Source organism: Nannospalax galili, unplaced genomic scaffold (assembly GCF_000622305.1).
Source record: "Nannospalax galili isolate Female #2095 unplaced genomic scaffold, S.galili_v1.0 scaffold1763, whole genome shotgun sequence".
Classification (NCBI taxonomy): domain Eukaryota; kingdom Metazoa; phylum Chordata; class Mammalia; order Rodentia; family Spalacidae; genus Nannospalax; species Nannospalax galili.
The window spans coordinates 375,741-393,393 of record NW_008350318.1 but is presented as its reverse complement, the minus strand read 5'-3'; the positions used below and the strand labels follow the sequence as shown (position 1 = coordinate 393,393).

The window sequence follows — 17,653 nt, the reverse complement described above, 5'->3', positions numbered from 1 at the left end:
GAAATTGTTACTGAATATGTCAATGCTGTTGTAATGAAATGCTTCTTCTAATTATGTGGCTATTAAATAAATAGTTTAAAAAACTAGAAATGATGAACACTTTCAGCAAAGTGGCAGGATACAAACTCAGTTTACAAAAGTCACTAGCTTTTCTCTATGCCAATAATAAAGTATTAAATAAAGAATTCGTGGAAACACTCCCATTCACAATAGCCACAAAAAGGTAAAGTATCTAGGAATAAACTTAACCAAAGATATTAAAGACCTCGACAGTGAAAACTTTAAATCTTTGAAGAAAGGGATTGAGACACAAGGAGCTGGAAAGACCTCCCATGCTCATGGACTGATAGAATTAATATTCTGAAGGACCATTCTGCCAAAAGAAATTATAGATTCAATGTAATCCCAGTCAAAATCCCCTGGCATTATTTACAGAAATAGAAAAATACCCTAAAATTCATATGGAATTACAAAAGACCCTAGGTAGTCAAAGTAATCCTAAGCACAAAGAGCAATGCAGGGGGGTTATCAAATCAGATCTCAAACTATATTACAGAGCTACCGTTATAAAAACAGCATGATATTGGCACAAAAACAGATATGTAGATTAATGGAACAAAATAGAAGACCCAAACACATTTGCACACAATTTCATCCACCTAATATTTGACAAAGTTTCCAAAAACACACACTGGAAGAAAGACGACATCTTCAACAAGTGGTTCTGGGAAGGAGGAGCTTGAGAGGGGGATAGTAGGAGACAGGTATTATCAAAGGGCAAATAGGGAAAATGAGGGATACTTTAACTGGGGATGGAGGAAGGAGGGTTATATAGGGGGAAAGAGAGGAGAGAAAAATAATGTTTAGGTGGAGTGAAAAACCAGAGGGAAATATAGTTCAAAAGCCTGCTGAAAATTTCACATCACACACACACACACACACACACACACACACACACACACACACTTAAACTAAAATCATATCTACAATGAAGTTGTGAAAAAAAATTTATCTTTCAAATGAATGTCAAAATTTCAAGTACAGTTTCCTTTTAAAATAATTTTTCTTACCAAATTATATTTGTTCTTTATAGATCCTTTTGATGTTCAAAGAGAAAATGTTCACATTTCTCTTTGTGGAAAGAAAGAGTATTAAAATTAAAGAAAACTCCTATTCTGAATATATTTGGTAGAGAGATATCATGAAACAATGTTAGACAGAGAGAGCGACTTCCTGGTCATCCAGATTGGCACAAGGAATCTTTGCCAATAAGGAGTTAAGGATCTCACAGCAGGAGATTTTATATCCTAGATGGGTTCCTTATGTATGTGTTAATTCTTTGCAATGTCCACAGAAAACGTTCCAATGTTTGTTTTAGTTTAAAAACTGGAAGATTTCATCTACCAAGTTAAACATATTAAGCTTATATTAGTCATTTTTAATTATAAAAGTTTTTGTTTCTTAGTTTTTGTTTCCACAAAAAAGGAAATGTTACAAGTACTTGCAGTTACAAGTTAGTGCCACTAAGAGGCAGCATAACACATTAAATAAAGCACACGAAGTTTTTTTTTTTGTTTTGTTTTTTTGTTTTTGGCGGGGGCCGGGAGCCTCAGCTGTATTAGTAATTCTGTGGTTGAACAAATCAAACTTTTCAAACCAAGTATCAGGTGGAAATAATTCTATCTTGACTACATCACACGGGAGCAGTGAAAACCATTTAAGGAGCGTGTTAAAGCATCTTACTTTGACATGTTCTCACCAGGATGCTTCTTAATCTCCAAACTTTCATTTTTGGAATCACTGCAGCTATGAGATTCTGTAAGAAAGCAGCAAACATTAAAAGCAATAGAAACAAAATTATTCAGTGATGAACTGACACTTAAGAAATAGGTTCCCACCCACCTCCTAAACTCCTGTCACTCGGCCTGTCCCCGCCACTTCAAGGATATTCTGACTGCCAGATTATAATGTTTAATGATAAATTTAGTGCAAGTGTGTTTCTAGGCTAAAGTGCCCTGTAAAACACTCAAGATTTTAGAGAGCCATGAAATAACATTTCATATATGTTTACGTCACAGGTAAAGTTACCAGAAGATTGGAAAATACCAGAGTGGACAAGTTCATGATTCAAAACCAGAAAATCAACAGAGACACAAAATAAGATAGCCGTGTTATTGTCCTACAATTCCCACATAGAATTATGTGGAAAAATAATGACTGCACAACGCTTTCAACACTTGATTTTCCCTTGGTTTAAGAATTGCTGCACACCTGCAAATGTAGCTAAAATTATGCGTGTTATTTTCAAAAGTATTTTATTTTTCAGATAAAGATCACTTAATTCTTCTCCCCAGATTTTTATGAGATTTAGTGTTTTATTTTATGTCACATCTATATCATGTATATACACTTTTGTGAGTACTGATAACATTTCTGTAATAAACCCTCCTGCACATATTAAGGTAATTTAGTAAGGAAAAGTGAAATGAGATTTTAAAGTTGCTAAACAAAGTTTGATATTAGTAAATGCACACTTCTTTCTATTCTGTTTCTCATCTCAGTTCTGTGTGGTCCTAAGACGGAGCTCTTCGTTTTGTGCTGTTAGTTAAGGGCTGTTCTCAGTGTCTGTGACTGCTTTATCTTTTGGCTCCTGGTCACTTTTCTCTGTATCAGTAACAAAGATAGGATGTTGTGTTCTTCAGATCCCGTCCAGAGTCCGCCTCTTCTGCCATCCTTGTGCCATTACCTTTGCTCCATGAAGATGATTCATGACAGCTTCTCTTAAACTCCTTACGCTTAATCACCTCTGCAAAATCCTCTTGCAATGTAAGGTAATGTGTTTTCAGGTTCCGGGGATTAGCATGTGGACATCATGAAGTGGGGTGGGGTCCCGATTCTGCCCACCACAGCAGGCCTTTATAATGACTCTTGTTAAAGTTTTATTTTCCTTCTTTAATTCTTGCACACATGTACTTTGTTTTCGTACTTACTCTGAAGAACTATATTTTAAAATATTATTTACTATCAAATAATATGCCTACTATTTTCTGTTTGGTAAATTGTTCATGCTATTTGTTTCTGCCTCAGTGTACCTTTTATACCTCCTCTCTGATTTGGTGGAGCCGGTTGAACATGTTACCCTGTGTCCTGGTCATGTCTAATCATGTCTTCACTGGAGTACTCAGTGTGGTCTTTCTAGCCTTTTCTCTCTGCCATTTACCTAATTCCTTCAAGGCAAGAACTCAGCCTTTTTATTTTGTCTTAGGTTTCTATAACAGAATACTTGAATCTAAGTAACTTATCAACAATAAAAGTTTCTTTGGCTGATGATTCTGGAAGCTGGGAAGTCTAACAGCATGGTGCTGACCTCTGGTGAGGGTCTTCTGACTATGTCACCTGATGGCAAATGGCAGAAGGCAGAAGGACAGGAGAGCACATTCAAGAGGGAGGGAAAATGAGGAGGGGACACATATAGCAAGATCCCTCTGGCAGTAAGTAACCTGTTCCTGCCATAGCAGCTTGAATCCATCAATACAGATGAGATGCAGTCATCTCTAATTAGGCTCCACATTCAACTTCGCTGCACCAGGGATAAAGTATCCAACATATGCTTTGAGGGGCTGAGCTCAACTCAACATACAGCTACATAGTCACAGTGCCTAGAAAAATCCTGACACATAATAAATGCTCATGATATGTGTTTGTATGAATGAAATTTTTCTTCCTATGTGGAAATTAAAATAATAATGTACTGATCATTACCCTTAGGTAAACTGAAGCATTATGAAACAGGAGGGTTTTGTTTTTTTTAAGTTATCAATCGAAATTTAAAAACTTATTTATTTTATAAAGCTACTAGGGTAACCTTTCCAGTCACCTCTGCATCAATTAGCAGAGTAGAATTGCATGCTGGGAGAATATGGTAGGGCAGAATCAAGCATGTATGATCCACTTTCTCCTTTATTGGCAATTATCTGAATAAGCAATTAACATTCTGACTTATTTTCTCTTATTTTCCATTTTCAAAATTGGGTTGTTAGTTTGGATAAGTGTACTCCCAAATTATGATATGAAACATATTAATCTGGGGAGGTTCAATGTGTAAAATATTTGTTCCCACATACTAACGCAAATCAGTTAGATCAGACCCTGAAGTCGGGACCAAGAATCTACACTTTTTGAAAGCTGCTGTGGCTAGAGAGATGGCTCAGTGGTTAAGAACACTGGCTGCTCTTGCAAAGACCTGAGATCAGTTCCCAGTATCCACATGACAGCTGGCAACTATCTGTAACTCCAGTTCCAGGGAATCCAACACCCTCTTTTGACCTCTGTGGGCATTGCATGACATGGGTGCACTTGCATACATGCAGGCAATACACTCATACACATAAAATGCAAATAAATAAAAATTTAAAAAGAAAGTTGCGTGGCAGTTTCAGAATAATGTTTATATGGATGATTTCCACTCCAAGTTGGTAAGTCTGACTCATTAATCATCTTATACATTCAAATTCTAGAATTTACAGCTATGTAATTCATTAGCTGCAAAAACTCTTGTTAAAACTCTGATTATTCCTACATTGTTTTAATATATATTGCCATGTATCACTTTCTAAAGCATAGCAAGGTCATCAAATCAAAATTTTACATTAACGGATTATTAACATGGAAGTTATGATGATTTTAAAATGATTCTCAAAATGTTTTAGCATTAGAAACTTAGTTTGTTCTCGGTTATATTGAGTGTTGTTTTGTTTGTTATTAGAGTTTTTGAAAAAAAAAAAAAAAAAAAAAAAAAAAAAAAAAAAAAAAGACACTTTCTGACTATGTGGTCAGGGGCATCGACCAAGTCCTGCAGAGCCCTGCTATCTCTAGTGATCAAGTAGAAATGGTATCAGATGACATATGAGATGCTATCTTCCCTTTCACAGAAACTGGGCTTGGTTCTCTGAGTAGGGCTTCCTTTCCATAACAATCTAGAACCTTCTAGAAACCCATGCTTTGGGTTTGGGAACTCGCATTGCTTTAGAAGACCACATCATTATCTTTCTTAAGGTCATTCAGGATTATTGACAATGAACAAGAAACATGGGTAAATAATTTATATTTGCTCACTCAGAAAAATAATGTAAACTGATCGTCTAATGGCTGGTTTCTACCTGCCTCTGCCTCAGTCTCCTTCATGCTGGGATTAAAGAGATGTGCCCCCGTGCTTGACTAGCTTCAAATATATGTTTATATCCTTTTTTATTTGTTCACAGTAATAGTATTGTCTGGTATTTAAAATGTAAATCAGATGCCATTCTCAGCCCAAATGGAACAATAGGCTTCACTTTCTATCTTAAAAAACAAACAAACAAACAAACAAAAACAAACCGCCCAACTATTCCATATATGAAAAAGTAGCTCTCAGCAACACTAGACCTGGCAATGCAGGACAGTAATCTCTGAGAAATGGAAAATAAATAATGCATTTCCTGTAATCACCGAGATGTATGTAGTTGTAATGTATTCTAGCAGCTGTGTGGTGGGAAGACCCCAAACAGAATCTGTTATTTTTTTCACTGTTGTGACAAAACACCAGAAAGAAGCAAGAGAGATGGCATTTATTTTGGCTCAAGGTTCCACTTCACTGTGGCAAGGAAGAACAGCTACCTTGGAATGAGCTCTTGTCTGTGGCAGCAGTGAGTATAGACTGCATACTCATGTACAGGCTGATCAGAAAACAGGGCTTGGGCAGGAAGCAGAGCTAGTCTAGAATTCTCAAGTCCTATCTTGTGGTCAACCCAACTCCCACCTAGGTTCCATGTCCAGAAGTTTCTACAGCCTCCACAAACAATGACACTAACTGGGGATCAACTGTTCAAACACAGGAGCCTTTAGGGATATTATACATTCAAACTATCACAGAGCCCGTCATAGCTGTGCCCCTCACAATAGGAACCTGGAGATCAGATAAACTCAGACAGCTAGAGTTTGCTGGCCAGAATGCAGGAGCTTACTGCTTTGCTCCTCATGCCTTTATTAGTAAGTAGAGTCCAAATAGTTCTTCTGTTCTTACTAGCTATTTCTATACCTTCTTTAGAAAATGTCTCCTTCATATAATTTCTATATTATAACTAGAGTTCATTAATTTCTTATTGAGTTGTGAGTGTTCATTATGTATTCTAAATTTAAAAGTCCTTTGTCAAATGTGTAATTTACAAATGTTTCCTACCAACTTGTTGTTTATACTCATGGTTGTTTCTAGAACACTCTGCTCAACAATTACAGGACACATTCTTTTCAGTGCATACAGAATGTTTAACAAGACCGACATTGTTATAGACCTTAAAACAGGACAAGGGTAAACATATATAACATTAGTCAAGCAATAAAAAGCTAACACATGCTATTAGACCAAAAGCAGATAAATGTGAAATGAATAATTGAAAAATATCTGAGAAATCTCCAAATACTGGGAAGTAGCAACACTTCTAAACGCCCATAAATCAGAAAAAATGAAAGGAACGCCAAAGGCTTGTCTCTCAGAGAGCCTAGGTAAACCAACATCTGTGTAATAAAATTGAAGAGTAGTAAAAACTTCCCACTCAAACTTCAGCCCTATAGCTTTACTGAGAACTTAACCTAACATCTAAAAAAGAAATAATCCCATTCTTTTAGAAAACTGAAAAGGAGGGAATACTTCTTTGAATCCAGCATTAATCACTCTAATAGCAAATCAGACATCATAAGAGAAAAGTTGTAAAGATTATTGTTCTTTATGAACATAGATGCAAAATTCTCATAAAATTGAATATACATCTAAACATAGATATATGTAGCGATAACGGGCCATGGCCAAATGGAATTTATGCAAGAGTGAAAGGTGCTCTAACCTTTAAAAATTTATCAGTGTGACCTCCTTACCACGTTCATCAAGGAGTCAAGGGGGGAGTCAGTTACCCCTCCCACCCAATCAGTCCACCTTAGGGGGTGGGACAAAGGATATACAAGCCGAGAACACCAAGAGGCACCTCTCTCACCATTTTGTGCGGCTGTTGGGAGGTCACAGGATCTGTATTTGAGTGTGGACTTTACAGTGCAGCTGTAAATGTGGGGCGCCCACTCTTCTGTGAATAAACCCCCACTCCATGCTCTGTTAAAAAAATTAAAATATAAAAATAAAAAATTAATAATCTTGATCCATTTCACTAGGAAATTATCAATGTGATTCATCGACCTCAAGACTAAAAAGAGCAAAAAGAAAGAAAGAAAAAAAGAAAGGAAGAGCGATGATCTTTTCAACAGATGCAGAAAACAGCATTTGACCAAACCTAACATTTTTTTGAGACAGAGTCTCACTATGTAGCCCTGGCTGGCCTAGAACTTGCTGTATAGACCCTGCCTGTCTGGAACTCACATAGAGATCTGCCTGTCTCTGCCTCCCAAGTGTTGAGATCTCAGGAAGCAAGAGGGACAGGAAGAGGATCGAGAGAAGTTCAGAGTCAGCCTAGTCTATGTCATGAGGTGACACAAAAAGGTGACATTAAAGGTGTGAGCCACCAATCCTGGCCTTCACATCTATTGTTTTTTCTTTTATAAAACTCCACAGCAAATTAGGACTAGAGAGAGATATCTTCAGTCTAAGCATCTATGAAAGTCCTTCACCAGATATCCTGCATGCATAGCTGTGAAAGGTTGAGTGATTTCTCCTTAAGATCATGAAGAAGTAAGGACGTCTGTCAACATGGTTTCTACTAAGCATTGTACTAGATGTAGCAACCTCAGTAAACTAAGAAAAGGGGAGAAATCATAGTCCAAAATCACCAAAGAAAATATTTTTGGGCAACAACAAATAAATGAATTTAGCAAGTATGCATGGAATAAGATCCATATAAAAATTTCATTCATAAATTTCATCATATATAGATATTAGCCTGATGAGCTGCTATCACAAAATAAAACTAAAGTGGATCATAAACAATAAAATCTAAAACATCATATCTGAAAAAGACAGCATACGATAAAATTGTTGTGAACTTTGCCTGAGATTCTTTTTAGATTCAACATTAAATCCACTATATACAAAAGAAAAACTGTTACAAATTGGCCTTCATCAAAATTAAGAACTAACTGTTCTGTGAAAGATGCTCTTACAAATTTAAATGAAAGCTGGGCCTAGTCTGGTCATGCAGGCTTGTGCTCTCAGATTCTCAGGAGGCTGAGGCAGGAGAACCACGAGGTCTCCAAGCCAGCCTGGGCAATATAGTGAGATACTATCTCAAAACCAAACAATAAAAAAATGAAAAAAAATTACAAAAAACCCCCACAAGTCCCCAAAAAGCCAGTGTGGTGCTTCCTGCGTAGACTCTCAGGACTCAAGAGGGACGGGGAAGAGGATTGCCACAAGTTCAGAGTCAGTCTGGTTTATGTCATGAGTTCTGGGTCAGCCAAGGTGACACAAAAAGAGAAGGGGGGTCCAATAAAGAGGGGTGGGAATGGAGATCAGTGGTTGGAGCACTGGCCTAGCATGCACAGGGCTCTAGGTTCAATCTACAGTACCAAGGAAAAAGCAGCGAAAAAAAGTGAACTTGAAAATCGTGCATCTCTTAAATGACTTGAAGTACACACGCACACACACACACACACACACACACACACACACACACATCATGCACTGCTCAGTAATAATGAAGCAGCTAGAAAAGAGACAAATTTTGAATAGGCACATCACAAAAAATGATGTGTCCATAGTAAATAAATCCACAAAAGATGAACCATCATTAGTAATGATTCACTTAGCATTAGTAAATGAAATTAAAACCAGATGAGACACCATGTTCAAAATTAGAAAGATGTCTGACACCCAGTGCTGGCAATGATCCACAGCTGCTGGAATGCCCATGTTGAGGGATAGAAAGTCGAACAGCATCTTTGGAAACCGTCTCACTGTTTGACCATAGAAGAAGTGATGCACCGTGTCAACAAAACCAGTAACAAGACATGATATCTTGATTTTGTCTTTCATTCTTTTAGTTGGGCCTCATATAGCTCAGGCTAGTCTTGGATTTCTGATTCTCCTGCTTCCACATACTGAGTACTGTAGCAGGAGGCCTCCAAAGATGGCGCGGACTCAGAGCCCTGGGATTCAGCGAGAATTCACTTCACTTCTTGGTCTGCAAATAGCCCGCCAAAAGGAGCCCATGCCTCCGTACCCTGCTCCCAAGCCCAGTGACTGCTGACAGACTGCATGGCATGGACCAATCAGAATACGATATGCTAACTAAAGGGACTTGGGGACAGAGAAAAGGGAAATATAAGGCCTGCCCCTGCCCGAGTGACTGCTGACAGACTGCATGGCGTGGACCAATCAGAATACGATATGCTAACTAAAGGGACTTGGGGACGGAGAAAAGGGAAATATAAGGCCTGCCCCTGCCCGCTCCTGCATTAAAGGGGACCTGATCCAGGTTAGGGTCTTCACAGCTGGCCTGAGGAAAGCCCACAACAGAGTACTGGGATTACAGGCATGTGCCACCATGCCCAGCTTATATAATGTTATTTACTCAGAATGTGCAGCATAAGCAAATCTTGGTGGTCCAGGGCTCCCAGAGGGTGAGAGAGGGATGGAGAAGAGGAATGGGTGACTGCTGATGGATATGAGTTTGTGCATGCTTGTACAGCCCTCAAAGATGCTGCCAAAAAGAAAAAAAGAAAAGAAAGAAATGTTCACATTTTTACTGAAATCCTCAGAACTGGAAATAACGTAGATGTCTACTAACAAGTCAATACTTAAAAGAAGTCATAAGCCAGGTGTAGCAGTGCATGGACATCATCCCAGCACTTGGGAAGCAGAGGCAGGAGGTTTGCTACAAGTTTGAATCCAGCCTGGGCTACATAGTGAGTTTGAGGCTAGCCAGGCATACATAGCAAGTTCCAGGCCACCCAGGACTACATAAAAATACCTCATCTCAAAGATGAAATTACAGTATACTTATTCAGAACACTACTGCTCAGTGATGAAAAGACATCTGACATATAAAATACCATGAGTACGTTTTTAAGTATAGTATATTATATATTATATCATATTATATTATATTAATTATATTATATTGTATATTATATTATATTTTTAAGTATGGTATATATATATAGTATGTTATAGTAAGTGAAAGGTATCACAGAAAAGAAGGCATATTTATGATTCAGTTTATTCAAAATTCCAGAAAATTCAAATGACTCTAGTGATGGAAAACAGCTAAGTGATGGAATAGACATTTGGGAGGATTAAGAAGGGAAAGAGCAAGCTTGAAGATGATGGGCATGTTTTGTATTTTAACTGTGGGGATGGTTCGGGGATGTGTACATATATGTGTATGGAGAGAGTGAGACAGACCAGAGTAAAGTATGTATTTTACGTCAATTATACCTCAACAGGTGTATTTTTCAGATGGTTATTAACAATGTATGTTTCTTCATAATTTGGTTGCTTTTTTTCCGTCTCTGTATTTCTGTTTTATCTTTAAGAAAAAAGGATACTGAACATTTTTAATCCCAGCACTTGGGAGGCAGAGGCAGGTGGATCTCTGTAAGATTAAGGCCAGTCTGGTCTACATAGCATAGCAAGTTCCAGCTGGGTGATAGGGTTTCCCTGTCTGTCTCAAAATACCAAAAGAAAAACAAAACAAACAAAGAAACAAACAAAAATAAACCCTAAGAACTGAGCCAAAAGACTCTTGTGAATCAGGATTATAATTCTTTGGTCTACATAAGCATTGTAAGTATTTCCCATGTTTTGTGATTGTGCGTGCAAATTTTACATTTCAACATTTGATTATTTTTAAATCTGTCCATTTTCCTTCATTGCCTTTGCTGACATTCGTGGAAAATCACTTTTAGACAGGTTGCTTGTCTTTGAACTCCTGGCTCAGCCTCTGCATAGTTTCATAGTCCTGTCGGTCCACAGGCTGCTTCACTCTGCTCTTTTGATTTGGGAGACTAAAGTTCCTAATGCTAATTTTGATTACTTATCAAAATGTTAATTCTGTAGTATTGAGCAACTTGGAGGGTATTATTGATAAAGGAGCTAGATTCACATTGAGATACGAGCAATTAAAATGATGTTAGTTCACACTTGAGTATCTACTGAAAAGTTCTCATGGGATCAAGTTAAGATGTTCAGTTGGTATAAAACACTTTCTACAAGGCATGCGTGTGTGTGTGTGTGTGTGTGTGTGTGTGTGTGTGTGTACGTGTCTATGTGTGTGTGCATTTTGCTAGGGGGGGATAGAGCTATGTGTTTAAGAATCCAGGTTGGGGAGTCAGCTTGCATACGTCTGAATTCTGGCTCTAGTGTAGCATTAAGCTCCTTTCTTTTCTCCCTCTTTCATTATTTTATAATCTTTAAGAGTGGAGATAATTTCACTTCGAATGGTTTGAATGATTAAATGAAATAACATCTGTTCCTATAATATTTTAAGCAGCCAATAATATTTTAATTACAATTCCTATTTAAATAAGTACTATAAAGAAAATCACACAAATTTATTTTCATGATTTCCACATAGTCGAGTATCTCTTCCATCATTTCTGTTTCCTGACTCCAATTACATTATGTGCAATTGTGTAAATGAACTGCACTTGCCATCAAGTGAGCTTTCTCAACTGCACACATCTATGCATTTGTTCAACACAAGAGATTTAAATTTTATTATTTATTCATTTTTAATTTATGTGTATGAGTGTTGTGCCTGCATGTATGTAAGTGCACTCATGTTGTGCAGTGCCCACAGAGGCCAGAAGGAGTTGGATTCCCTGGAACTGGAGTTGCAGATGGTTGTTAGTAACTATGTGGGTGCTGGGAACTGAATGCCAGTCCCCTGCAAGAGCAGCCAGTGCTCTTAACCACGGAACCATCTCTCCAGCCCCTCAACACAAGATATTAAAACACTGTCAGGTATTCTGTTAGGTAAAGTCAAGTCACAATGAAAGGAAGCTGTCTCGGGTATTTCCACAGATAGGCCCAATACTCAAACAGTGGCTCCAAGGGTATGAATGCTCACAGTTAGTGAAGGCTCTTCAGGTCCACCTTAACTTTTTACCTTGCTCTCTTAATTCCTGTAGACTATAGATTATGTCACTCCACTATCACTGCCTTATTTAGTGACATATCTTTATCTGGCTGCTCTAAGCTCTGTTTCCTATCCTTTCTAACCTCTTGAAGAATAATCTCTAAAAGTAAGGAGACTGTTGAAGGGTCGCCTTTGATTCAAGTCTCTTTTCCATAATTCCTCTGCTACAATTCCAGGCTCTCAAGATGGTGGGTTACATTTATGTGCATGCTAGTCCAAATGATTAAGGCTTGGGCAAATTTCAAACAGATCAGGAAGGCTCAGGAAGTAGATGATAAGTCTTGATAAACTGCAACCTTTCCAATATGTCTAAGAAATACCATCGCCACTGGTGAGAGGAAATGATGTCACTGGCAAGGAGTTGGCTGCGGTCGCGTCTCCAGTTTGACTTTCTTTGATGTATAAATAACTGAGAAATCTGAGAACAGCACTTGGCTAATGGAACCAAATATGTCTGGAATTCAAGGTGCAGCACAATCATTCTATTTACTCTTTAAAATTTTTGTTTTTTGAGACAGGGTCTTGCCATGCAGCCCACGTTGCTTTGAACCCTGCATGCTTTTGCCTCAGGCTCCTATCCTGGGATTACAGGTGTCTGCCACCCAGCGTGTCCTCTGTTTAAATATTTCATGCACTAGTTTTCTCCACTTTTGGAACAGAAACGTCCTTGCTCCTGTAAAAGCCTGGCTTAACCCCTGGATGACTCCCTTTTCTTCTTCATCCACCCCCCTTTGTCTAGGGTGTCAGCCAATAAGCCCCATGGATCCTGCTGTCTGCCACCCACCCCCAACACTGGGGCTACAGGTCTGTGTAGCAACGAAGGCTTTTTATTTGGGTGCTGGGGATTCGAACTTAGGTCCTCACACTTTGGTAGAAAGTATCTTTACTGACTGAGCCATCTCCTCAACTCCTCTTGACTTGTTGATATCCAATTGTATAAACGCTTATTTTTTATCCTTTCCCCTTCCTCCTTCTTTTCCTCCCTCCCTCCCTCCCTCCCTCTCTCCCTTCTTTTTGAGACTGGGTCACACCATGTAGCCCTGGAACTCCCTAGCGCTGGGATTAAAGGTGTTCACCACCATTCTTGACTTCATCCTCTTTTCTAAAAATCAAAGAATAAATGTAAAAATGCATAATTATAAAACTTTTAAAAGCAAATACAGCTGATGATCTATATGACCTTGACTTAGTAGAGAGTTTTTACACACAACGCCTTAAATTCAGTTCATGATATGAATGAAAAATCTCGGCTTAGTTCAATTAAAAACTTCTGCTGAGCAAAAGACAGTGGTTTCGTGGCTGTTGATATTGTTTGTTCCTTCTGTTTTTTTAAAGAAATGGTTTATTCAGCTGACAATTTCAAGTTATAATCCATCATTTTGGGGAAATCAAGGCAGGAACACAGGCAGCTGGTCACATCACACCCACAGTCAAGAACAAAAGGAATAAACACGTCCTTGCTTGCCTGGCTCATCATTTTTGCTCAGCTGATTTTCTTCACTACTACACAGTTCATAGCCCAGGCAAAACCATTTCACAGTCTGGGCCTTTGGGTTTTTTGAAACAGGATCTTTCTATAGCTCAGTTACCTTGGGACTCACTCTGGAGACCAGGCTGGCCTCGATCTCACATAGATCTGCTTGCCTCGGCCCCCTGAGTGCTGCAATTAAAGGCATTACACCTACCTGGCCAAAAGATAGTTTAAAGACATGAAAACACATCTTGCAAACTGGTAGCTCATATTTGCAAAACACATGTCTGATAAACCAATGTGTACTCAAATGTTCCAAAAACTTTTAACACTCCATAGTAAGGAAAGGCAATCCATTACAAACTGAGCCTAAGATTCAAAAGACACTTCCCCAAGAAGATGTATTGGTGGAAAATTAACACATAAGCAGTTACTCAACATCATTTATCATTAGGGAAATGCAAATATAAGCAACACAGAGATACCAGCAGATGCCCATGAGAATGCCCAGTAAAATTAATAAAGTTCTCAGTACTAAGTGCTGATGCAGTAGGGAACAACAGAACTCTCCTGTTGATGGGAAGCATGCAGAAAGGCATAACCATTCTGAAAGACAGTTTTACAGCTTTGTATAAAGCTAAATAGTCTATGATATGACTGAAATCACCTGAAATCACCCTTCTGATTTCAAAATCCCAAGCCTTATAAAAGCTTTCATGTGTGTTTACAGAAGCTTTATTTTCATAAATTCCCAGGATCGGAAGCAGCTAAGATGTGGCGCAATAGATGCTGAACAACTCATGAAGAGACAGGGATAACTGTTCAAGGCACATTGCATATTGAAAGAAGCCAGTCTGAAGGAGCTGTACACTGCGTGATTCCTTTTATACAACATCTGGGTAAGGCAAACTGCAGAACTGGTAGGTTGCCAAGAATTATTAGGGTTGATGGGCTGGAGAGAAGGCTAGAGAGATGACTCAGTGATTAAGAGCACTGGCTGCTCTTGCAGAGGACACAGGATCAGTTCCCAGCACCTACATGGCAGCTAACAACCATCTGTAACATAGCTTTAGTTTCAGGGAATCCAACATCCTCTTTTGACTTTTTCAGGCACTGCATGACACAGGTTTACTTACGCACATACAGGCATAACACTCATACATATAAAATAAAAATTATAATTCCATTTAAAAAACTAGAATTTATGTAACTTTTGTCAGCACTTGCTGCATGAAAGTTCATGAACTTGATGAACTTCAGAACTTGATTAACTGTGAGTCTAATTTCTTTCTTTTCTGATAGAATGAATAAAACATGGACTGGCTAGGTGAGGTGGTCTGAAACTGTATACAATGAGATCCTATAAAAAAAAAAAGTATGTAATATCTTAATTGTGGATTCATGACATAATGCTTTTGAAAAAACTCAGATTTCTATATTACAATAAGTGATCCTTAAAAAATAAAATAAAACAGCCAGGCACAGTGATGCACACCTTTACTTCCAGCACTCACCATTTGGGAGACAGAGGCAGGTGGATCTCTGGTGAGATTGAGGCTAGCCTCATCTATATAGGGAGTTCCAGACCAGCTGGGGCTACAGGGAGAACTTGTCTCGAAACAAAGTAAACTAAACTAAACTAAACTAAAAACTAAACTAAACTAAATGACAACAACAAAGTGATCCTTAATGCATGTAAGTATTAAACTATTAAAGATCACTGTGGAGGCTGAGGAATGCCACGGTGGAATTCAAAAAATGATAAAAGATTTTAACCATCTTATAAATGTCTGAAACAGTCTCACTGACAGGTTGGGCCATACAATTCTGGATTTAGATTCCTTAGGAAATGAGTGGAGCCTGTAAGGCTAGACAGATGGAACTGTGTGTCGCACTGTAATTAACTAAATAACTCATGGAGAGATACAGGGAAGCAATTCTGAAACCATGAAATAAGGATGTTAGGATGGAACAGCTGAGTACTGGCATGAGGATGGTAATAGCCTTGACTGTCTCTTACTTTTCTAGAGGAGGGTGGCAGAGAGGCAGCCAGAATGACATACTTTAGAATTAGAGATATCAGTAAAAATTCATGGAGCTAAGGGAAACAATTCCCCATGACCAGAGCTAGAACAAAATATCAGATATATGAATCTGTGCTGAATAAATGAGTGTTTAGTCCATGGGAAATTGATAAACATTCCCTACAGGAGAATTTTAAATCATGTGTGCAGATAATCCCCAAAGAACTGGTCAACTCCTCAACTCATGTGGACTGCACACACTTGCTTCCTTCCAGGGAGGACAGTAAGGAAACGGGCTAAAGAGGAACTACTTGGTAAATAAACCTGACAGACACTATCTTGGCAAAGTCACCTAGTTAAGGACGATAACGTGTTCGGGTGATGTGCGCCCTCTAGAGGATGTAATGAGAATGGCATTTCACTTTTGCTGTCCTCCAAAATTCTGTAACCCAAGAATAACCGAGAGAAAAAATACGTGACTACCCCAAATTGGGAGCATTTTATTAAATCTTATCGACGTATTTCAAAACTTTAAAAATCATCAAAAACGAGGACGGTCTATGAAACTGTCATAGCCAAGAATGTGCTAAAGAAAGGTGAGGAATTTAGCATCGTGTTATAGGGAGTGGGATCCTCAGATACAGGAAAGACGTGAAATCCGAATACAGTGTAGAGTTAAATCAAGAGAAACGTATCAATATTGACTCGTGAGCTTTGGAAAATGTGTCATAAGGTGGTAATAATGGGTTCTTTTCCTTCCTTTTATTTCTTTTTTCTTTTCTTTCTCTCCGTGTTTGTCTATCTCTCCATAAGGAAAGAAAGAAAAAAAAAAAAAAAAAAAAAAAAAGATGATCATTGGAAAAACTGAGTGTTGCGTACCTGAGAGCATTCAGCAACTTTTCTGCACATCTAAAGCTGTGCTAATAGAAGATTTGTATTTAAAACTCAAAACCCCCTCTCCTCCCCCCCATATCCTTTGTGGTTGCTTTATCTCTCTCAGTCCCACCGTTTTAATATGTACTGTTTTGTTTTTTTGATTTTTTTAAAATGATGTCTCTATTTCCTTCTCATTAAAAAATGGATTTTTCTGTTTATGGGTTGGTTGGACAGGTGCAACACGCAGAAAGATCAACCATGCAGAAGCCCAGGAAACACTGCAACCACTTCCAGAACAAGTGGATATACAACTGTAGGAAGTGACCATCCCCATAGATTGCACACTTTATTCCTAGAATTTTGGGGGGGGAATTTTAATTGTCTTTAATGTTAATATTTAACAAGTTAACTAGAGCCTAGTATTAAGAACAATGTTACTTTGTGTTTGAATGATCTATTTACATTGATCTACACACTAGACTGTATAATTATATCTGCAACCCTCACACTCAGCCTAGTTTTTGGCATAAGCAAATATATTTATACAGAAGGTTAAATTGAATGTAATGAGTCAGATTTTTCATGAGTTGAAGATTATGAGGATGTTATAATGTTTATTAAAGTAAAATATGTAATTATATAGGTTAACAACTGAGTTTTGTTTCATGAATCAGTATAAATGTGTTTGATCTTAAATATTTGAGAATGACTAAAATTAGTTTTGCTCATGTAGTGCCTCAGACAATGGTTCTTACCTTCAATAAATTCTTTTGACATTATTGACATGTTTTCTTTCTGGGACTCAATCCTATGGGGTAATGTCTGAGTAAGGCAGTCGAAATGGAAGGTAAATGACAATTTTTATGGGAAGTTGTGTTTGATTAACTAAACAGTCCTTTTTATTCTGTGAATTATGGTTTGGAAGCAAAATTGTAAACATAAGAATATTTAAAATTAGTAAATAAAACATATTGACCTCAGAATCAACAATTCCATTTTTCCAAGATAAGTTTATCTTGGGTAATTTTGGTTGGGGACTTTTTGGTTGTTGTTTGGAAACAGGGTCTCACTCTGTAACCCCGAACGGCCAGGAACACATAGCAGGTCCTCCTGCCTTAGACGCCTGAGTGCTGAGATTTCAGAAATGAGCCACCCTGTCCAGTGCA

General features: G+C 38.1%; 1 long non-coding RNA gene across 1 annotated transcript; it reads left to right on the top strand.

The window, feature by feature from the left end:
- Positions 1-5,582: 5,582 nt before the first annotated feature.
- On the top strand, positions 5,583-17,280 carry LOC115072763. Its single transcript, XR_003851776.1, has 3 exons — positions 5,583-5,684; positions 14,343-14,486; positions 16,722-17,280. It is a non-coding gene; the product is annotated as an uncharacterized LOC115072763 (long non-coding RNA).
- The last annotated feature ends 373 nt before the right edge of the window (positions 17,281-17,653 follow it).